The sequence below is a fragment of the Carassius gibelio genome, chromosome B14 (genome assembly GCF_023724105.1).
Source record: "Carassius gibelio isolate Cgi1373 ecotype wild population from Czech Republic chromosome B14, carGib1.2-hapl.c, whole genome shotgun sequence".
NCBI lineage: Eukaryota > Metazoa > Chordata > Actinopteri > Cypriniformes > Cyprinidae > Carassius > Carassius gibelio.
In genome coordinates, this window is record NC_068409.1 from 27,707,611 (window position 1) to 27,732,625 (window position 25,015).

At 36.0% G+C, this 25,015-nt stretch overlaps 1 protein-coding gene across 3 annotated transcripts in view; it reads left to right on the plus strand.

The window, feature by feature from the left end:
- The window catches only part of lingo2 (leucine rich repeat and Ig domain containing 2), a 326,054-nt gene that overhangs the window by 94,931 nt on the left and 206,108 nt on the right, over nucleotides 1–25,015 (plus strand). Inside the window, exon 1 of one of the 3 annotated variants that reach the window (XM_052574214.1) lies at nucleotides 7,796–8,473. The exons of the other annotated variants lie outside the window; for them this stretch is intronic. The gene's annotated coding sequence lies outside the window, so the exon portion shown is untranslated. Of the gene's footprint in view, nucleotides 1–7,795; nucleotides 8,474–25,015 lie in introns of those variants that run through there. 3 annotated transcript variants of the gene reach the window in all.

Consider the following 25,015-nt stretch of genomic DNA (forward strand, 5'->3'; position numbering starts at 1 on the left):
ATTATGAGTGATATGCACGAGTTATCTTACCTAAGCTAAGTCCATTCTACTGTGGCAAGATTGGAGATGTCCTTTGTGCTCAATAAATGCAGATCTGTATAACAGTCATCAAAGCAACATTTCATGTGCAAATATCATGAACTCATGTATCATTAGTTTAGTTCAATGTCCTACCTATTCATAATGCCTTCCTCTCATCAAACAAATGACAATTCTGTTTGCTTGTTGTATGTAAAAAGACATACAGTAGGTTCAGTTAAATGGATATGAAATGGTTTGGCAGACAATTTGATCCAGAAAAAAAAAAATGCATTATGCAGAGTTAAAGAAAATTCTTATTGTTCTACCTCTATTCAAATGTTTATATTGTAAAAATGAGCTCAAAGGACTGCAAACAACAGCAAAACAACATTATTTGGCAATTACATTTATTCAAACATTTTAAACAATTAAAAGGTAAGAGGTTATAAGAGGTTAATTGTCACACAATGAAAGCACAGGTGTGAGTGAATTTGAAGGAATGATTCACTTAATCACTAGCTAAAACAGACTCACTTGTTTGGTTTGTGAATTTATCATTATTATAATTTTTTAAACAATTATTTGTTTGATGGTAGATGACCATATCCTTACCTTGGATTTTAATTTTCCCCTAATGTTTCAACATTCCAGTCGTGTGTTTTCCATCACAAAGCGAATAATGACAAATTGTGATCAAACTGGTCAGATGGGTTTGCAAAACAGGCTTTAATTGTTCATGATTCAATTTTATTCATTATGAAAGTTCCCTTACGCATTGTATCTTTTTAAGTGATTTCTCAAACCATTATTGGTTACTTAATAAAACAGAAAACAAAAAGAGCACTGGATGTGGTGGACACATCCAATTACTTAAAAAGGACCTATTCTTGAGTTAACTTTTCTAGCTTGCCGTCTAGATAGTTTTTTTTTTTTTTTTTTTTTTTCTGAGATAAATACAGGATAGTGTTAGTTGTATAGATGTTTACATCACTGAGGCCTTCCTGATGCACCTACATCTAACTAAACAGCTATAGTGATTTGTCATGTCACGTTAAAGAGCAACATTTATTGTTTGGGTTTTGTGATAAATTTGAATTTGAATGCTGAAACTGCTTTATCAAAATAACAGAACCAAATATTTTTTGGTGTAAAATCACATCGAACATAGAACATGTCCTATTTATATGAGGATTTATATACAAAATTAGAGCGTGTTGCAATTTCTTCTTGAAATGTCTGCAAAAGTTATAAAATATACTTTTTTAAATTTACAGTATCTGTGCCGAAGGTTTCATATGTAATGTGTATATCCTCTGATCCATTATAGTAAGAATACAAATCTGAAAATAACAATTTATTCAATCAACATTGATGTAAAATACTCAGTGTGACTGCAGACAGGCCAATATGGGTGCTAGATGGCAAACATTGCTCAGATGTCCTTCAAAGCTGGTCTTTGAACTCTCATCACTATGGTTCAAAGACACTCACAGAGACTGAGGAACGGGTGGGGGGTTCTCAAAATCACACAGTCATTGTTGGAAAGGGTTCAAATTCACAGTACAGTACAGTACAAACACAGTATTAATAATCAAATGTATGTAAACTTTTGAATGGGGTCATTTTTATAAATGTGACTATTATTTTCTCTTGTGGACTATACGTAAATATATTTTATATGATACATATGATTCAAACCAGTACTGAAAAAATAACATGGATCTTGCATGATCCCTTTTATTTTGGTAAAATAATTAAAATGTTGCAGATTCTGCAAGGTGTATGCAAACTTTTGACTTCAACTGTAAATGGGCAAAGCTGAACTCCCCTGAGGTCCAAACTTAAATAAATGTTTGTTGGCTTCAGAGATGAGAAGGAAGTATGCATGCTGGCAAAATTGTCTTGTTGTAAAAGCAGAGATAACAACAACAATAATAATAATAATAATAATAATAATAATAATAATAATAATAATAATAATATTATTATTATCATTATTATTATTATTATTATTATTATTATTATTATTATTATTATTATTATTAAACACGGGATTAAACACTGCTACAAATTCTGAATGTATTAAGTCTGTGCAAAGATCACCCATCCCTTTATTACTAAACTTTTTGTTCTAGTTTTTGACAAAACATTTGTTCTTGATTTGGCTTTTAAGGACTTCCTGTACATCTCATTGGCAGATCTTGTACATTTAATGCAGTACATGCTGTCTACTGTGCTTCAAACAGTGACTGACTGTAAGATCTGGAAGGATGTGTGCTGTAGGAAACGGATGGATTTTTGCTGGCCATTTAATTCAAAATATAATTCTGACATTGTTATATGTCATTGATGCCCTGCTGGAAGTCCTGGTTACTGTGGCTGGTTGCTGGACCCTCTGCGGCTGCTCCATGGGTGGTCTCAGCAGTAGCATATGGTCAGCAGGCTGTCATACCCACACACAGGTTTCTCTTTCTGGTTCTGGCCTGAGCTTTCAAAAGCTCTTATGTGCATCTTCTAATACGAGTGTCTTAATTAGTCCTAACAGATATAGCTGAACTGTAGGATATTTTCATTTATTCATTGTTTAATGAATATTTTACTGTGATGAGGAACAGTCTGCTGTTTTATTCAGTTAATTAGCACTTTATACATAGAAAAGAAATGTCCTTCATCAGTTTCTATGGCTCTTTTCCAAAACCTAGAGAGTTATCTTGCTATGTACTGCTCAGACAAGCTGCTGCTTACTAAGGCATCATACTATCTGAAGTAAATAGCCCATCTGAATGTTTTACAATACTTGCATCATACTAATCATTAAAACATTTGTGCAGATCATTCTTTTCCCCTTACCAAGCATTTTTTTTATTTATATCAAACATACAGTAAAACATCAATATTGTTTTTTACAGTGTATTTTTTTTTTTTTTTTTTTTTTTTACAAAACTATTTTTTTTTTTTTATTGAATTGCATGAGATCAGCATAACACTTGAAATTGCGCTGATATTCGGGAAAAATTGATTTTGTAATATTGTATAACTATAACATTAAAAGAATATATACTGGAAATGTTAGTTGTGCATATAACTAAAACATCTTAGTGTACTTTTAAAACAGCATTCTCTTTTTACAAAGCTTTACCTGGTGTGTTTAACTTATTATTATTATTTTTTTATTTTTTATTTTTTTATTTTTTTTTACTTTAAACAAGCATCAAAGGGCATCCCAACTGCTTAATTTTACTGTTCTGAACTTCATTTTTATGACACCATTCCAGTCGATGTACCTAGTAATTAACACTGAACTTACAGTACAGTCTTATATGGGAGTTCGTTTAGACAGCCTGTCACCACTCTAGTTTTAATTAGGACTAATGAGCCATATTATGCTAATTAGATATGCTTAGACATGCTATATGAGTTGCTTTGTTGATCCGTTGGCGAGTGAAGTCATTATAAAAACCTTGAGGCTCAAGTGTCCATGAAGGTTTTGTAAAGGATACTTGAGGGACTAATCAGTAGTTCTAACTTCACGATGAAAGTGTGAAAAAGTCTGTCCAACAAATCAAAACATTAGAGTGCTAACTAACAATGACCAAATAGTTTCTAGCAGCCTCTCTGAGATCTAAACTAGTTTAATTAATTAATTTATTTATTTATTGATTTACCTCACGATGTTCAAAGCTTCTATTTTAGTATTATTTTGTATTTAACAAAATGGTGGATTTGTGCATTTTATGGTTAGTATTTTTTCATCATCATTTCATCATCATTATGTGTTCATTTTGTGTTGATTCAATATCATAATGAATTAATAATGAAAGGATACATGTTTTATTTATTTATTTTTTTGTTTTTTGTTTCTCAGGTACACATTTTATCCCTCTACCCTCTTCACCTCTCTCTGGTTGACCTTAATTATAACGTTATACTATTCCAATGAAATTACTCATTCTTGTCATCAAAATGATAACTAATTTTATGATAACTAGGTGGATCTGGTTCATTGACGTTTGACCTTTTTTTGGAAACACAATTTAGGAAACCCTCCCATTGCAATCTGATTCTGGTCACAGAGTACACATTCTAGATGCATGGTACTACCAAGTCTAAACAGCAGTATTTCTCAGATGACCGCTTGCGATTGTTTCACTTGAGGTGGATGCTAACACCAGGTGTAAATACATCCTAAACAAATTCTGAAGAGACTTGGAGGGTAAAATCCTGTCTGAGACAGTTGAGAGAAGCATGACTGGAGAAGGATCACAACAACATCCACACTACTCACTGCACCATGACTCTGACAAATCCTGTCATTTTTCAGCAGACTAAGCAAGAGCGCTTGACTATTTACACTCATTTATTTGACCTTATGTTCAGTGACACACCTTTCCGCTCAGGCATCATAACGTGACGATCGATGGGTTAAGGACCCACTGGTAACTCTGCATACTACACTGAACAACATGACTAGATCCTTGGTGAATAGGTGCATGTGGAAAATGGGATTCTGTACTGGTCCTGCCATGGTATCTGCCAGAAGGCTTAGCCTTGCTTATCTGCAGGTTGCACTGCATACACAGAACACACAGTTTGAGTTACACTTTTTACTCGCTTCTATTACAACTATGCATGAAACAAGGTACGGACCCAGCACCTATAGTGCCATGTGACTGGATGAAAGGACTGAGTGCTAATCTTAAGCATAGCTATGTGAGAGCAAGTTTATATTGATCAAACAATGTAGCTTATATATGAAGATTTAAGTTACAGAAAACATATTTCAGTCAGATTTTTGTTATTAGAGGAATACACTTTAGATATTCTGCTTCACCACACAGGAATAATTTGACATTTTACACTTTAATCTGTAAGTCAAATAAATGCAAACTAGAGCAATGAGCATGAGCCTTTTTGTCAGTCATTAAAAAATGTATATTATCCTTTGAAAGGTAGTGTGTTTATGCTTTTTGGAGCTATTTTTTAGTTTTGAAATAAAAAAAAATAAAAAAAAAATAAAAAGAGCTAAAGAAAGGAAATAAATTGTTTGGAGTAAATGGTGAAACAGCAATTTGTGAGTGAGCTACGTATTCATTTAGTATTCAGTTAAAACTTTTCAAAAGGAGGAGTTGCTGTTTTTTGGCAGACTGCTTCATATTTTTTTTTTTTTTTTATTATTATTTTTTTTTCTAAAATAATGTATTATTTGTTCTGCGTGTGACTGCTGGCCACCAGATCCTCTCAATCAAAGTCATTTATGAATGGATGCTTGATGGCTTGGCACAGATGAGGTTTTCTCTATTATTCAGCATTCATTAGAAATATTAAACACAATTTACTTACCCTTGTTGGAATGTTTTTTTTCTCCCTCTAAAACATTTGACTGAAAGGCTAAAACAACTCTTAAGATGTGGATCAGGCCAAATGTGTCGTCTTCTCCATTATCAACACCACAGGAGGGAGAAAATCAGGCCTTTAAGATTCTTCTGTTAGAGATGAACTGAAGCCCTGTTGATTTTATTGTGAAGACCGTCAATACTAAATTGTTCAGCAGTTCATTATCAGTTCATACTGTAACTGTAATGTTACCATGTTATACCACATTAAATGTTATTCTCATTTTGACTTCATTGTGATCGGAGTATGTCCACAGTGACAGACTCTCTATTAATGATTGAGCCTAAGAACATATTGTGCCTCATTCTTAAACACTGTCCTTTAGACTGTATAATGTCAGCATTGCTTTGGTTTAATTAGAATAAATTAGAATGGTTACAGTCAGTTGTATCTGTTGTTATGGCCTTGATGTATAACATCATGACTAACCGACACAAAAGATGACTAAAACATCTAAACCGTAATTATTTATCTGGCAATGGCAGTTGTTAAGTCTTTGTTCTGTGTCATTGTGGGGATTGATGGATTTCTGCTGAGTTATTAATGTCTGGTGCCAGACTGAGTGAACTTGGAGGCTTTTGGTGATTATGTGCATTTTTTTCATAGAACATGAAGCTTTTCGAGACAAATCATCACACTATGTTGGAATCAGACATTTAAACATATTCAAACATATTATATGAAAATGTATTTATTTTTGTTTTTTTTGTTTGTTTGTTTATTAATCTGCAAATATGTGAGATTCTGCAAAAGCACAACAGATGGAGTAACAATTTAGTATCCTTTTATGCCAGAAAATGAGCCAAGTGGCATTGGTGAAATTGACTTTCAATATTTAATATGTCGGAATGTACAAATGAGTTTCTACACCTTCTTACTGTTCATGTGGTCTGCTCTTATGCAAACTCCTCAAGTTTTCTAAAGGTGCCGGTTAATTAAAGTTGCATGATAACCTAGATTTATGATAAAACATTTTCTTAAAAGTGCTAGTACTGGTTTCTAGACAGAGTTGCTGCATCGTTGGGTGACAGATTCAAGGATTAGTGATAAAATTACTTCATAATATAATATAATATAATATAATATAATATAATATAATATAATATAATATAATATAATATAATATAATATAATATAATATAATATAATATAATAAAACTAACAGTAGGGAACACTTTTTACATAAGAACCTTTTAAATAGTGTAGTAGCTCAATATGAATTAAAACATTTGCTATTGTTCATTGTTTGATGCTGAATAATGTATACTGTTATACTTAACAGTATACCAGTTTCAATAACTGCTAATTATCTCTAATGTTAACAAATTAATACACTTTTTTACTATACATAGAAATTACATACTTTAGATTTAAGCATATATCAAAACAATGACTGTTTTGAGACAGGTTTCCAGACCACTTCCCCCTACCATTGCTATTGAACTAGATGGTCCCACCCCCCTAAAAAAACATATATTTTGAAATGTTTGGAAGGCTGAAATGAACAACAGTGATAGTAAAAGTCCCTGTATACACTCTCTGGGGAAATCAACCTACATATTAAGCTGACTCCATTTAACATCGTAAAATTACATTTTTAATGCAAACACTAGTAAAACCATGCAGCTAATCAAAAATATAGGCTACCCACACCTCAAAATGTTTGTGTCTGCAGAATCGTTCATTAAAAGTAGTTCCAAACAACTTAGTAGGCCAAATACATCATCTCTGTTTATTTGTGTGTGTCCCGGTTAGGCGCAGATACAGCAAGACTCTTCCGCTTCATACTATTGTTCAGGCCAATCCTCTTTTTGTTTTTATTAGTTCTGCCACTGCCTCTCATTCACTAACCCCCCGGAGGCTTTTCTCCCTGCATATGTGTGTCGAGGCGATAAGGGAGCTGGCAATTCTGTTTATGCCGCTAATTATATGATTCCGCGGTTGCTGTTCGATGTGTATTGTCCTTGCTTCTTGGTAGTGCTCTGATCTGCTTGCTTCATCTGCTTCTATTTTCATCTACCTCCTCAATCACTCTTGACAGTTGGCCAACACTGAATGGTGACCCTTCTGCCGGTACTGGTACAGTTTTCTCCTTTGAGGGGTGGATGGTGTGCTTGCTCAGGAGACAGGAGCAGATGTGAAGAGCATGCTTTATCTTCATTATCATTATATTTTTTTTTACGTCATTTGCACGTTCTCCTTCACATGTGGAGCCACGTGTTATTCCTGCTCAAGGAAAGTGGAAAAAATTATTTATCTTTGACATAACTCAGAACACAAATGCAGTAATTGTCAGACTCTCATGCAGCGACAGAGTGAGAAAGAGGGAGGGAGAGATGGATGGATGGAGGGGGTGGAAAGAATTGTGAGAGGGAGGGAGTGCGTGTGTGTGCATATGTGCAAGCGTGTGTGTGTGTGTGAGAGAGAGAGAGAGAGCGAAAGAGAGCGAGCACAATGTTCAATACTCCGAGCATCTAGACATTGTGCCGGGTGGGAGAAGAGACAATTAAATCCACGATCCAAAAAAATCATAATAACTGACACCCGGATTAAATACTAAAGGTTTTGCTCCTTTCCAGCCTCGATCTTGATTAAGGATTCTGCGTACAAGTCTGAAAGTTCTCCGGGATGTGAGCTCTTGTGGAGGATGAGCTAAGCGGAGCAGTGCACGGCTGGATTCTTCAAGGTTTGGAGCGCAGCTGCTGCCTTCAGCCACTGACGGGAGGACCTTGCACACGAGGAGGAGAGCTGCCTCCGTTTCTCTCTCTCTCTCTTTTTTTCCTCCCTCAGTCTCACAGAGACAGGCAGCATCCCTCAGCCCCGGCACTGAAAACAGAAGACTTTCAAGGGGAGAAAAAAAGAATAATGGGGAAGAAAAAAATGGGATTATAAAAGCAGGGAGTAATCAAGGAAAATCTGAAGCAAGGACGAATATAGTTGAAAATAGATTTGCATCTCAGGCTCTTGTGTTTGTTATTTTGGGTCTTTGAGATTTTGGTGGTGCATTGCCTTTCTTCAGCCAGCCTGAGGAGTATAGGATCACAAATAGCATTTTAAGGTAAGATGTTAGTCAAGTTTGATGTCTTGCATGTGCGACCAAGTGCAATTCAGGTTTGACAGAGCTGATCAGTCTACCGCAATGACTGCTGAAAAGGAAATGGGGGTGGTAATGTAAGACAGAGTTGTTTTTGTGAACTATTTACATAAATTGTTCTGTTTAATTAAAGTTGAAGACTCCTGGAATGGATTACATTTTAATCAGTCCTTAGGTCTAGCGTTAAAACTATGATTTATTCCTTTGCACCTTAGTGGATATTACGGGTATGTTGGGGGACATAGGGGATAATTACATTGCAGGACACTCCTCATTTTGATAGTGTCCCCCATTTGTCAGAAATAGAGGTGAGGGTTTGGGAGGAGGGGGTTAAAACCAGCTATATGTCATTCTGAGGGTAAATATTTAAATCTACACCTTGAGATGTTTCTCGCAACTTTCAGAGTTGATGGCTGACCGATTGTTGTCAGTTTTTTTTATTTTCCTTGTGCCCAAAGTAATTACTTTTGCTGTCACTTCTCCCACGAGTTCAACCGCCGCACCTTTGCATGAAACAATTTAGTGGCCGTCTTGTGACTACGTTTGAGGAAAGAGGGGTGTGAAAATGCAAGTAGAGATTGAAGACATGATGGAGGGGGTTTGACAGCCTCATATCTGTGCTGCTGCTTCACTCAACTGAGGTCAGATGGAGAGGGAACAGAATATGATTTTTTTTGTATTATTTTTTATTTATTTCCTGACTGAAGGACAACCGTTTGGGTTTGGGCGTGAATGTCCCACAGCTCCTTATAGGAGTGTGTGAGCGCTCCCCTGACGGTAGTGGATAAGTGGCCCCCTCCTTTGTAGGAGGGACTGAAATATTCATGATTGCATGCACATCCTGTCTGCCCTGAAATATTTAAAATAATTGAATAATAAATAACCCTGAACTGTTGAAACTGGCCCCTATGTTATCCTGTCCATAGTGATGATTCTCTCCACTCCTGTTACCGGTACGCCCGTGACTTAGCCTGCAGATAGAAACCGATTAGGCGGTCTGTTAATGTGAGGAGTTTACCGAGGACGGATCTGAATGTGACAGAACGATTCTCATTATGTGTGAATGTTGGAGGAGAAAAAGACAGAGATTTTCTCTGTCTGAGTGGTTTGGAAATGTGATGAATAATCTGTCTTGTCAGTAATACATGGCTGAATTCAATCGGATTGAGAGAGAAAAAGAAAAGCAGCCGGATGGAGAAAGAAAGCGAGAGTGTGATAATGTTGTCTTTCTGTTCTGTCTTTGATGTTTTATTGAGCGCTAACTGGGCAGAGTTGTGCAGTCCTTGGGTCTGCTGGTTTGTGTTTAAAGAGGGAGCTTTGAATTTGAGACGGCTGCTGCTTGATTTGCAGTTGCGTTTCTTGTACAATCTCAGTTTGATGTGCAGAGTCTAGATTGGAATATATAAAATCAGCTTTTCCATATATATAGATTTTTCCAAGTTATCATTCAAACAATCCTTAAACGTGATTTTTCAAAACATACAGTGCTATGAATATTTAAATGGGGTAATTGCTATGCAACAGGAGTAGCGTAGTCTGCCTGCTTGCTGTTATGAAACAGGCCTTCGAGGGTCTTGGATGGAAATGAGAATGCACTGGCAGATGTAGTCACAGAAAAAGCCTTTCGCTGCATTGCCAGGATCACTTGTTCCCAGTCTAGCCAGATGCATCAACACACATGGCATCTGAAGAGGTTTGCCACTGCATGAAGCTGAAGCTCAGCCATGCCTGAAGGTGCTCTCATGGTCATCTCGATAATTTTGTATGTTAAATGTGTTGTTTGATGGTGGAAATGATGGGATCATGGTATATGTCCTAGGATATGAGATGTCCTGTGAACCTAAAAGTGGGAGGCAAGGTGACTGTGATGCAGTCTGAACACACAGAGATGCTTTGATCATGTACCTGATTGATTTTCTTTCAAATATAATTTTAAGTCAAAGATTTACTGCTTCGGTTTGGAATTACACGGACTAATGAAAAGGTATTTCTTTCTCTGACTACTATAAAAAAAAATATGTCTCAGTTGCATTCCTGCGAGACCACAACCACTTGAGTTATGCAACTAAATGCAGCTAAAAAAACAGCCACTGCAAATCCAGCCTAAGGTGGTTTGCTGATCTTGTCCAGTTTAAGCTGGTTTAACTGGAGTTCTAGCCATGTCAAGCTGGTATTAGCTGGTTTAGCCCAGTAAGATTGGGTGTCAAGTTCACAAAACCCTGTAAAAATTATGAAAACATACCATTATAGTCTGGTTTAATCTAATTCTGGCAGGGTGGACAACACATTGAGAGTGTGGATTCTTGTTATGTATGTGTATTGTGCAATCTTGTATTATTTTCGGGGGAAAAACATTTCTATCATTCGGGTGAAGTTCATTAATTTGTCTTTATTTTTACAATACAGTTTGGCAGATGTTTTAATTTAGAGTAACTTGCAGTATAATGCATGTCATTTTTATTAATTGCCTAGAAATCAAACTTGTGACCTTGTAAACTACCAGATGAACCAAAAGATATGTTAATTATAATATCTAGAGTCAGAAAGACACACCACTAAAGCGGCCCTTGCGGCAACACTGAAAATGGATGTGTGTGTTGTTACATTTAACACTGTAGCACAAAACAGTATAGCATGGCGTTGACAACTCCAAGGTCATGGGTTCAATTCCCAGGGAATGGATGAAATGATACCTTAACAGTTTAGGATAAAAACATCGGCAATTGTGAATATAAATATTACAAATTGTATTCTGATATATTTCAAAAGTCATGCGTCCTCATCCAGCTTATGAAGAAAACACAGATTCCACAGGATTGGGCATCAAATGCATGTAATTTACGCCAAAGACTAAATAGGTTAAATATACAATCCTTCAGTAGTACAATTCAATTCAAGTTTATCTGTATAGTGCTGTTCATGATACAAATCATTGCAAAGCAACTTTACATAAAAATAAGTTTCTACAATATATTTGGTAGTAGCCTATCAGTGGTGACTGTCAGTTTATGTACATGTGGCAGAAATGTACAGCAATATCAATTAAAGACTTAATCAATCAGACTTTGAACACTATTAAAAGCAAGTATTATGTGTTGCAATAAAAAATAGCAATATTTGGTAGTTCTGTATGTTTTTTTTTCAGGGTTGGCGTCATCTGAGGTCCTCTGTGTGGTTGGGATGATTTCTTCTCAGGTGTTTGGTCATCTCAGGTCTTTGTAAGGGCTGGATCCAGACTGAATCTTATCTAAAGGCAAAAACAGAAAAAAAAAAAAAGAGAGACATAATTAGTGTAGCTGGTGTTCCAATCAAGCAAAATTGATTTGTTTAACCCAATCTTAAGAATAATAATGTGATCAGATATAATTGCAGTACAAGATTTGAATGCTTGGCCAAAGAGATGTATCTTTAATCCAGAGTTAAATAGATAGAGTGTGTCTGAACCCTGCACATTATCAGGAAGGCTGTTCTAGAGTTTGGGAGCCAAATGTGAAAAAGCTCTACCTCTTTTACTCGACTTTGATATCCTAGGTTCTTCCAAAAGTCCAGAGTTTTGCAACCTTAGGAAACGTAATGAATTGTAGCGTGTAAGCGTGTTATATGTAAGTAATAATATTTCGTTACTGATATGGAACATGATAGATAGCCAGTGCAGCGACTGTAAAATTGGCTTAATTTGAACATATTTTCTTGACTGGTTAGGACTCTGGCCGCTGCATTTTGGACTACCTGTAGCTTGTTTATTGAGGATGCAGGGGAACCACCTAGCAGTGCATTACAATAGTCCAGTCTAGAGGTCATGAATGCATGAACAAGCTTTTCTGCATCAGAAAACATGCTTCGTAGTTTATAAGTAACACAGGAAACATGAATTTCAAACAGTACAAGAGCTTTTGCTAGTGTACCTGAAATAGATGATTCGGCTTTTTACTTTCACTATATTTATAATTGTATTTATATTTGTAATTTTATATTTCCATATTTTGCAGACTGTGACCTTTAGTTGCGTGACTCTTACTTTCCCACAAACGAGCTTGGATAACTCTGTCACAGGGCTTCAGATCATTAGTGCTCATCAGAGTGATGTTATGTTGGCATGGCCACCACAAAAACAGTCATGCCTCCTCATTGCCGCCAGTCTAAATAAAAGAAAAAAAAGAAGCTCTAAATTGGGCACTGGCCCCATCTGCCATCTTTCAGTTGCTTGTTGATTTGATCCCTAAGGCAAGTGTAGACCACTGAATGACCGGAGAGATTCATTGCACGTTGGCCATATTTAGCAGGGATATGGCACTGCTGCTCCTCTTTTGATTGTTACACTTTACAGCCCTCTGTTTTCTGTCAACATAAACATATTTATCAATGTATTCATATTACACATCTGGATGGTATATACAGACAGATGGTAGCACTAATCCTCAAGGGTTCCTGAAGTCTGGTGGAAAACAAGCTGGCACTATGCAAAGGACATAAGTAAAGTTCTGCCAGATTTTGCAAACAAAACATTTAAAAATAACATTAGATGATCTTCTTTGTCAGGATATATATATATATACAGTATATATTAAATGGTCATGAAATTTTATTATGCATCAAAAATTCTAATATTTGTAAAGAATATTAATTCTGTAACAAAATTCATTTCAGGGGGGTGCTGCCTATTGCCTACCTTACGTGAACCATATTCACAAATGCATTTGTAAAAATTCTATCTTTTGAATGCATATGCATTGTTTTTTAGTTGCAGTTTGTCTACATTCATTTAGAATGGTTTGACATGTTTTAGAAGGGTGTCTCATATTTTAAACTGGGGAGTGAGCTTTGGGGAGTAACCTTTGAAATGTTGCATTTTCTTTTTTTTTTCTTTTTTTTTTCATTTCATGACTAATTTAACTGTAATATTTTGTTTTAAGGGTTTTACTTCTGCTATGGTGTTGGGTCTCCTCTTGATGTCTAAGCTAAAATTTGGCCTGGAGCAAAAAATTAAGAACTGCCATTTTAAATCACACAGATGCACTGTGATGTATTTGTTTCTTAATGAGAAACCTCTCATGGGTAAATTGTGCACTTCACTTCTCTTTCTTTTCCACATTTCTCAGTGTTAGACCTGTATTGCCTCATACTGTATAATGAATACCTTAAGAAGTCAAAGAGTCTCAATTAAATGACAAAGACAGAGTCTGCCATGTCTTCCAGGGGCTGTTCCAAACTGAAACATGTAGCCTGTAGCAATGCTAACTTAAGAGGACGTCTTCCATCCTGTTTCAGCCCCAGCCCTGTGATGTGCAGGGCGCTTGGGGGAATGGATGGTGTGGTATGACAGGGCTTGATGGTTGTTGCACAGCCTGAGAAGAGTGTAGTGAAGAGTAGAGGGCAATGTCAGCAGGTGCTCAGGGGAACGAATGGACACCACTGGCTCTGGAGGGATGGATTAAGACCAATAGTGGCTGACAGTGACCCTGACACCCATGTCGCCTTTGCAATCAACCTTCCATGGAGCTGGTGGACACAGGCCACCTCAAGCTAAAGTGGTGCTGAGTTTTTGAGTCTGGGTTGACATCAAGCAATAGCCAGGGTCAAATGGGTGATGTGATGTAGAAGAATGGACGATTTAGACTGGAGTTTTAGCTGTAAGTGAGGAGAGAAGGGGAGAGAATCTAAGTAGGAGATCAGTCTGCCCCAGGTTCTGCTATGATGAGAGGCTTCTCGTCTGACCTTCACCTAACGTCCTTGCCTTTGGTATCATTCTAAAGCAATGTTTCAAGTTTCTGTACTGTGTTAGGTGACACTATTGTTATTAGGAAGAGGACAAGAACAAATGCAGGCATAGTGCATCCTCAACCATCCTCCTTCCTCCACCATCTCATAATATTCCAGGTTCAGTTAAGCTTAGTTGACTGCAACTGTGGAGTGTTGTTGATTGACTGACTAACACACACACACACACACGCACACGCACACACACACACACACACACCTAAAAAAATGTCAATTGGTACAATTTATTGAGAATTTAAAAGCATACTGTAAATGTTAAAGCTTATTTAAAAGTTATAACTTGACTCTTTTATTAAAACATTGAATTAAGTTGTTCTCCTTATTTTTTTATGATTATTTTATGGTTTAAGGCTTTGTTGTCTTGGCAGTAAAATTGTACACTTGGATAGGTTTATACAATTTTGTGGCTATACTATTGAAATAGCAACTATTTTGCTGTTTACAGACTGATCCTATTCACTTCCATTAGGAGTGCTTCACTATAAGCCACATTGTTCACATTGTTTTTTTCTTTGTCCAGAAAAGATATTCCAGTTTACTGAACCTGAATTGTTCCCTTAAACATACACTGTGTGGTTTAACATACATCATTTCATGCTCTAAATATCTAAACCTGTTTTCTCCAAGCAGATAATCAGAACATGTTTTGTTAATGCTATGTTGGATGGTTGACGGGGATGCAAAAATGCACAGCTGTCCACACCTTCACCGACTTAATAATTACATTTATATCATACATTGATTCAGAGAGAGAGAGAGAGAGAGATTCTCATGGCAGATGCACAATCATGATGCTTGTAACAAGGACCCAAAATGCAATTAGCTTAAAATGGACCATAAAGCAGCACCCCTCCATGTTTAGATGTAATATTGGCTAATATGCCTAAACTCGTCCAATTAACCAATCCATAATGATGTTGTTTGCGATAGCAGATGCATTTCATTAATAGTTAGGTAATTATTGACACTAATCATTTGAAACAAATGCAATTGCAATTGGGACCTTGACACGGTCATTCTCCTATTGAGTTTAAAGCAAAGTACCATAGGCTTGTGAAATTGCCAAGGCGAATGCCTTTTTATAAAATAGAAATTCCACCAAACAATTGTGAAACAAATAGCTTGTGGACTGAAATTTTATTTTAATATATTATCCATAAAATTATTATGATTATATATACAGAAAGAGAAAAAGAAAGAGATTGTAGCTTTATTTTACGTAAAGTTTGAAGTAAACAATTATGATTTAATGCATTATAGAATGAATTAGACCCATTTGCTCTATTATTTTTTTTTATACATTTTTTATTAAATGTATTTTTGGTTGACAATTTCAGTTGGTTTAAACCAAGCTCATATTCAGTTTTGTTCATTTACTGATAATTTTGCAATGTATACAGTACTGATTTATAAAACCACAATTGCTTATATAGATATAAATGGTCACCGTGATTTTGCCAAGTAAGACATGTTCCTGGATCAACATCTTCTGATGATCCTGGATCAACATTAATGTCCAAAAATATAGACTTAACCCAATCCCTACCAGTAAACCTAACCGGTTAAACAGATATTTTGACTGGCTTGTATTTCAGAGGCTAAAAAACTGCTGCATGTGTTCTATTAGGGCACAAGACTCATCCATACAGTTAAAATTTAAGCTGAGACCTGGTATAGACTAATTGACTAGCCTGGGGATTTTAAGTCTTACTCAGCAAAGAGGATTAAGGTGTGGTTACAAATACGGTTTGTTGGTGCTAATACAGTAAAAAAGTAGAGAGTGTATATATTCATATTGTATGAATATATTGTGTGTTTGCTACCGAGTAAGATTAAAACTTAAATTAAATTGAATCCTTTCAATCAACATGTCCCTTATCTATTCAGCTATGCACAGCGCAGAGTTCACGTATGCACTTCAGAAGGCACGCTCTACTGAGAGATATTTAACTTGGGACAAGAGAGGGTGTGTTAAATTTGAAAAATGGCTTGTTGTTGAGAGAAAGCTTTCCTGAGGGAGGTAGTGAAGATTTCACTCCATTCCAGCTCAAGCACTTCCTTCAGAAACACTTATGTTAATGTTTACCAACCTTGCATTTGAGTTTGTCATTCATTCACCAAGAGGTGCATCAGCTCAAAAATATTGTTGATGAATTGAGCAAAACTGGCAGCTGGCAAACCAACATTAGTCCATACAGAACATACAAACTGCAGACATCAGTGGTATGCAGCCGTGTGCAGCATTATCAAAGTGCACTGGCTTTTTCATGATGGAGCATCCTTGCTGTGTTTTAACTTGGTGGATTGCATGCACTCTGGATGTTAATACACCATTCAAGAGACTTGGGAACAAAGCCACAGCATCTAAATGATGACCTTTACCTTGGCTCGAACAAGCAGTGCTCCCATTGTCAACATGTGTAATTTCTACCCTTGGATGCCAGCACAGCACGGAATTATAAATCAATGAGGCTGCATTACTGAGGATCCCCAGACCCCTGGGTCTAGTTGAGGATAGAATACTAGGTCGAACAGAAGAGGATGTGGGGGAATATGGCAGGGAGGGACTTCCTGGGGATGCCATTGTTCTGTCCAGCTCACAAAGCTGTGGTCCGCCACTGGTATATGCATCCAGAAGTGAGCCAAGGAAGAAAGAAGCTCCTATCGACTCTTACAGAAAGAGAATGCATGTGTGTATAGCAATAAGCGTGTGTGTGTTTGCAATCTGCTAAATTGTAATAATATATCAGCTCCTTGTCCTCCAAACTAAATTTCCAGTCATCCATAGCTGTGTATTTTGATCATTTTTTGCAACAAAAACATTGCAAGAATTGTATTTTAACATTTTACTAGTGACAGATTTTTTGGATCGCTCTTTAGAGCTTGAAATGGATTTATTTAGTTGTTTGGCTGTTTATTGCCTTTATACATCACATGATTGATTCAGAAACCCTGAGCAAAGTTTATAAATGAGTGAATTAATGAATTAATGAATCAACACATTTCTAAGTTTGTTGTCATCTTACACTGTGAGGAGAAAAAAAAAAGTGTAAATACCATTAAAGCTACACCTTTCTACATTATAATCCTAAAGAGTGCATCTAAATGTTACTAATATGCACTTTTATGTGGATCTACTGTGATATATGCATCCAGAAGTGAGCCAAGGAAGAAAGAAGCTCCTATCGACTCTTACAGAAAGAGAATGCATGTGTGTATAGCAATAAGCGTGTGTGTGTTTGCAATCTGCTAAATTGTAATAATATATCAGCTCCTTGTCCTCCAAACTAAATTTCCAGTCATCCATAGCTGTGTATTTTGATCATTTTTTGCAACAAAAACATTGCAAGAATTGTATTTTTACATTTTACTAGTGACAGATTTTTTGGATCGCTCTTTAGAGCTTGAAATGGATTTATTTAGTTTTTTGGCTGTTTATTGCCTTTTTACATCACATGATTGATTCAGAAACCCTGAGCAAAGTTAGCAACTATCTGCAAGGACAGAGCTGCTTAGATAAATGGGTATGTTAATGGCTGGGATTTTCCCAATTATACTGTAGACCCCTTGAGTCTGACAAACAGCAATAGACATTAGAGAACCAAGAAATGTCCACCATATCATTCTTTTATAAATGAGTGAATTAATGAATTAATGAATCAACACACTTCTATGTTTGTTGTCATCTTACACTGTGAGGAGAGAAAAAAAAGTGTAAATACCATTAAAGCTACACCTTTCTACATTATCTAATCCTAAAGAGTGCATCTAAATGTTACTAATATGCACTTTTATGTGGATCTACTGTGATATACCCATACAAATGTGTTTTTATTGCACATTTCTTTTCATGAGAGTGTATATAAACACTTAAGAAACATTCCGCTATACACTCTGTGCAGATGAGAACATTGGTTGTCGCCAGATTTATCTGTCATTTTTTTCTGTTCTCTCTCTTTTTTACACTTTTAGTCTTCTGACAGATGGTACATACTGTATTCAGATAAACTGTATTTAGAAAGGCTTAAGGTGCAGCTTAAGGTGCAGTCATGATTACTGTTGCTTGGCAAAAATCCTGCAGGCAAAATCCAGTCATTCAAATGGGAATCTGAGTTTCATGTGAATACGGAAAAGTGCCCCATAAAGATATTAGTTTTGCAGTTGGTTAGGTGAATTTGCCACACTAACAAACAGAAAGTTGCTTGGTTTAAAAGTGATTTCTCTTTCAGTTTTTGCACGCAAGTTTCGCTAGCCCATATTTACAGGGAGTAATTATATGTACAGCATTAGACTTAATATAAGTAAATAAACCGCAGACATGCTTGCACAAATTAACTTTACATTTTTTTCTTTGGCAGTAAAACTAGCACTCAGCAGCTTACTTGTTTAGTTTGATAGCCTCTTACATAACTAGAATTATTATTATTATTTATTTACTTTTTATATTTTGAATTGTCAGTGATTTCTTCTTTTTCCCACTTTTTTACTACCTTTCCAACAGAACTGTTTTCCATTTTAACACCATTTAACCTCATGCACTTTTGAATGGCTATTTGTTACTCTGTAAAACAATTAGTTTGAATATTTCAAGTGCAAAGTTTAACTTGCCCTTGAATATTTATCTCGCCAACTGCAGCCAAATTCTGAGTCACCCTGACTCATACCGTCAGTTGCACATACTTACTGGCTGTGCTCCAGTACTGCAGACGCCGTGCAGAACACGTTCCTTACTGTACCTGTAAGAACAGAGCTGAAAATATCCCAGTCTCCCACCTGGGAACGCAAAGTGCATCAAGCTGCATTTGGCAGATGCTGGAATGGTCCTATAAAGTTCCCGAAGGCACCTGTCATTGTTTTATGTGACAATATGGTGCTATCAGTGCACAGTGAAATATGACTAAACAAAGTAAGGCCTCATCCATTACTCCCAGAGAGCATCCTGCATCCTACATTTTTGATACAAATATATTGTCTTTGTATAATATGCATTCCTCAACAGGAATTAGCCTCAGCGATTCTCTACAATATGAGGTTTAAGTTCTGGCAGTCATATTCCCACTGAGACTCCGCTGTCGGCCTTTCTCGATTCTGAAAACCCCTACCCAACAAAAAGAGACCATAAATTATTCATTTCTTCAATGTGCCCACCCTCAGATCAATGGGAACTCAAAAACCATCTACAAAGGCATTTGGCTTTAGGCCATATTTGATCACTTCCTAGCCGCTCTCTCTCACTCTCTCTCACTCTCTCCTTTTTTTTTTTTGTTTTTTTTTTTTTTTGTCCCAGCCCAAGGAGACTTCATTATCTCCAACTGTTTGTATGCTATTGTTGAAAGAACAAGACTGAGGCATTTGAAAAGTGGGGAAAGGGTGGAAAATTCTTTGATGTGACATGAATCTAGACAGATGTTGGTACAAGCTTGTTAGGAGGACAGGAGAGCGATAGAGGGAAGTGGAAACAAAGAGAGAGAGAGCGCTCCGGATTAAGTATTCGTCTTCTCTGTGGGAGCTTGCCAGAAAGTCATGCATGACAATACGAGCAACCTGCACCCTGATCATATTAGATGGGGCTTAAAAGATTCCGCAAAGTGATCAAGCCTTTGCTTTTCAACCGCTGCATTTGGCACATCGACTGGCGACATCGCATCTGTTGTGATTTACCCAAACAGGCTAGGAAGAACTGGGTATAGCTCTCAAAAACAAGAATAGGTCACGCCCACCTTGTAAAATTAAAAGAAATGTGAATGTGCATAAATTAATCTAAAGCCTATTTTTTTAAACCATTAAGATGTTGTTGTTGTTGTTGTTTTGTGCATCGTGACATTATTTTCATGACAATTAAGCACATATTTTCCCTTAAATCCTCATTACCAGTTTGATTTTAAAAATGTCTCCGGAGATGCCAGCGTTCTGTTTCATTTTGCTTATTGAATGCAAGATTGTATCCTTTGTGACTGGCTCCTTGTAGAGAAGAATAATGTAGTTCAATGCAGTCTTTTGAATTTTGCATAAATTAAATATGTTGGTTCAACAGATACTATCATCTATATTTTGAATGCATTTAAATAATTTATTGTATAGAATCTGATTAATAGTAGTAGAAGTAGTTATTTTATATAATAGTATTGCTTATATTCTGTACTTCTTAATATTTGTTTAATTGTCATGAAAGCAAGGTCACAATGCAAACAAATATAATGGTCCTAAAAATAGGTTTTATTAACTTAAAGTGAAATGTAATTTCATATTTTTCTTTTAATTTGTAGTTAAATGTTACCCGGAGATGCTCTTTGCATGTTCCGTGAGAGTCACCCAAGTGTGAACTTTGATACTCTTTCTAGAGGCATAATTTATGCTTTTAACTTCTTAAAAGTCAGTTAGTCAGCATTCTCTGAAAGCCCAGAAGATCGTGTTTTGTATTCAGCTGCAGCGATTGAGACTGACTGTGAAATAAAAACCATCTTATCCCACACTGTTCCCATACAAGTGAAAATTGGGGAAATATATGTTTCAAATTTCATTTTGGAAAACATTGTGCAATTTGGCCATAGTAAACTTAGGCTAACAGCAGGGCCGTTGTTCACAGGGAAAAGCACAGATTTCTGTTCTCGCACACAGTCCTGGGCTGCTTCCTCCTCATTCTTCACAGCCCCAGATGGCCAGGGCAGATGCCCAAGACTCACCCAGAAAAAGAAGACTCATCCTCTTCTAACTCTGCTACTTTTTTGGAAGGTGCCAAGCAGACCTTCTCTCATTTGGCAAAGTGAGGAGGTGCTGCTGATTAGCACGGCCAAGTCCAACTGTGACTGGAATTGATGGGTGTGGTTGAAGGGCAAGATGGTGCAGCTAAATTTAGATCAAAAGATTCTCTGTCACCAGATGCAGCAAAGAGAGACGAGTCAGCTCGGTGTCGTTCTGCAGAATTAGCATAATTAGACAATGGATCTGGCAGAATCCTCATAGAGGAGGTAAATGTGTAATTATTTACTTTAAAGCCTTCAGATTTGCATATACATTGCAGCGTTTTTTAGGCATCACCATTTAAGGTTGTTTGCAGATGCCAATTAAAAACATCATCAACAGTGTAAGTTGCTGCTGCTGACAAAATATTCAAATGAGATGTTTAAAAATAATAATTGTGGAACTTTCGCCAACAAAGGCTTAATGGCCTGAGCTGGGGCTTTGTGGGCCTTGTGCTTAAGTGGTTGAACCCTGAAGTCTGGCTTACGTCATTTTCTGATCTCCATTATTGCATTTGTCTAATTCTTATAAGTCAAGGTGGCATAAATGCTTAAGTGAAAAATGAAATAAATAAATAAACTCTAAGAAAAATATGTTGACTGGGTACCGGTGATTTTCATTGACTAAATACAATGTTATCTGACTATTAATCATATGTAAATATACTTAAATGTTGGTTTATGTTTTAGATGCTGTCAGTACATCTATACTGCACATTTTAGCATACATTCTGTATGTCCAAATGTATGAAACAGTATATGTAAGTTCCAATGAATAATAATGAGATCAAGCTGCGAAAGATGCTAATTATTCAACATGCGTTTTTATTTCTATTGTCTTAAGACAAGTGCCACCTGGCACAAACAACAAACATTTTAAGACTTGCAGACTTGCAAATATATATTATATTTCATCAAAGTTGTCCTAAAACCAAAATGCATTCTTGTCTTAGGACAACTTTGATGAAAATTTTTTATCCACTTCAAATGTTGGCTACTGTATGTGTGTGTCTATATGTATATATATCTCACGGCCAATTCGTATGTATTTTATTTGTATGAATTCGTATGACCACACATGTACGTTTTTGTATGAGTTGTCTAGACCCCAGTGACGTTTAGGTCTAGGTCATTCATACAAATTCATATGAATTGTGCAACTTGTAAAATAAGAACAATTTAGCACAAATCTTATGAATTTTTACGAATGAGGTCGTACAAATTCATATGAATTAGCCACCTCATAAAATATGTACAAATTGCCGTGAGATCAGATTTACATTTACATTTATCCTAATAAAAATGCTAATTTTAGAAGAAAATTTCAGATGGCTCTTAGAGGCTTTTGCATCTGAAGTCTTCATATGTATTAAAACTAACAAAACTATAACTATGTGTTAATCAGGCTGTTAAATGTGCAAATTATTATTTTTCTTTCTTTATTATGGTCTTTTGACAAGCGCAATTTTTATGCTCCTTTTTATATATTATTCTCTCTCTCTCTCTCTCTCTCTCTCTCTCTCTCTCTCTCTCTCTCTCTCTCTCAGAGGTTGGATCTTTCAGATTAATATTGGGGAGGCCAAGTGAGCAGTCACCATGGGAGGTGAATTAGGAGGCAAAAAAAGGCTAAATTTGCTGCCTCATTAGGAGGGGAAGGGATGAGATGTTTGCCATGGTTAATTGAAGCATCAAGCTCTTGGCACGTGTCTCGCCTCGTATGTCATTCAGCAGGATGAGGATAAAAAAAAGCCCTGGTGTTATCGAATTAGCTTTCATTGAGAGATCCTGGCACACTTTTAGCCTGACTTCAGACAGGCCAAGAGGAATCACATCCTCTGTCATGACAGAAAAGATTTGTGACAGAAGCTTTATTTTTCCCTGCAGGAACGAAGTTTTAGGCCAACCTACATTTCAACAGCCCTGGCCCCAGGTTTTTAGTTTCTTGTTTGAAAAGTGTTCTCCTTGGTTGGCAGAGGCCCAAGCACCACCAACATATGCTAAGGTCAAGTAACCTTGCACGTACCCATGTGATGGAGAAGGAAAAAATGCTTTCATTAGCTGCAAACTAGGTCACATTGAGAGCTGAGCAGAGATGGAGGAGAAGATATGGCTGGAAGAAGACAGGAAATTCTCTCAGTTCAAAAACTGCATCACAATGACCTTCGTATTTTTATATTCTTTTGTGTTCCAAAGAAGAATGTATGTTATAATGACATGAGGTAGAGTGAATGATCGAAATTTAATCTATGGGTAAACTATCACTTTAATTAATAAAGATGTATGATGGGTTCTTCCTTAAAAATGACTGATTTAACTGTCTGCTTAGACTTAAAAAAAAAACAGCTTAAGTAAATCTTTCAAAGCAAATTCATATTGAAACAAAATGGCTGAAATAAAATAGAATGATGGATAATACGTCTAAGCTTCAAGCCTTCGCTCACACAGAACACCAATTCAATTTGGTTTTCAAATCAGATCTTTAACACAGACTACCTGCACTGTCATTTTGCAAGAGATGAAATCAGATTTGTTTGTTCAGACTGCATACTGTATGTATTCAATATCTAGTGCTTGTACATATGTTGGTATAATAATGATGTAAGTGTCATCAAGAAACTTTTCGCATACAACAGTTGAGAGCTGTCAATGTGGAAATTTTGCTTCTGTTTATGACTATCTTCTTGTTACTGTTCTGATCTTGCAAGGCACATAAGAGAACATATGAGATTGAGGCATTTTGCACATTCCTTCATGTAATGTGTCCAAAACCACTGACACTTCACTCATTTACTTTTTACTACTAAGCAAATGTTGCAGAATTTACTATGACCTAAGAGTAAGCAAAAACACATGCATTTTGCACACATTGCATGACACTGCATATGCATCACTTCCTGAATGAAAACCAACTACCTGCAATCTGATTTAACCTTTCAGAATTTGTCATACTAAAAAATATATATATTTTGCAGTAAATGCATTTCAAACCACATAATGATCAGATTGTATAACATCTATTTAGACTACCAATCAAATATGTATTGTCAGATGAGCTACTGTATTTTTTTTCTCCAGATTTTTCTACATTTTAAGTCTATTGCTGTGAAACTCACTTATGAGATGCAGTTTTCTTGTATTCATATTTATGTTTTTATTCAGTTATAAGTATTAGTATTATATTTTATTTTCAGTTAAACATCCTGCAGATCCATTAAACATGATTTTTTTGGAAATGATTTATTAAATGCTAAAAGTAAGCATAATTTGTTAAATAGCTATTATTATTATTATTATTATTATTATTATTATTATTATTATTATTATTATTATTATTATTATTATTATTATCATCATCAGTATTACTATATATAGATTTCCGCCAAAATCAGTATTGTATCTGATTGATATTGAAAAGTAAATTTGAATTGTACCCAAAATGCGATACCTGCTGAGTTATTAGATCATGTTTTCTCCCCTTTTTAGTCTCTTTTCTCTACGTAATGCAATATATCCGCTCAAACAATCACAGCGCACCCTTCCGTGCACTTTAGACAATTATGGCGGCGTTTTTAATACAACGGCATCCTAGTTTCCCTTATCTACTTTGTGATCAACAAACAAGGGCTGCACGATAAATCGCATGTGATTGTCATGTCGTCCCCTTGGAATTAAAAGGTTCTATCTGACATTTTTGTCAAAATTGAGTTATTCACATATTCTTATTCTGTGACAATTTATTTACATTATGTGATGTTTTATTATATATACGTTATATAAGTTTTGTACATTTTGGGATTTTTCATTGAAAAAAACAAAAAGGTTCTATCTACAGAAGTCTATGGAACATAAAAACTTTGAAGCTCAATATCTCAAAACTACTGAGAACGCAGATAGAACCTTATAATTCCAAGGGGACGATGTGTATCTGGTCAGTAAAGCCGATTCTGTGACTAATAGTACCAGTAAATCTCAATCACATGCTTTCAGA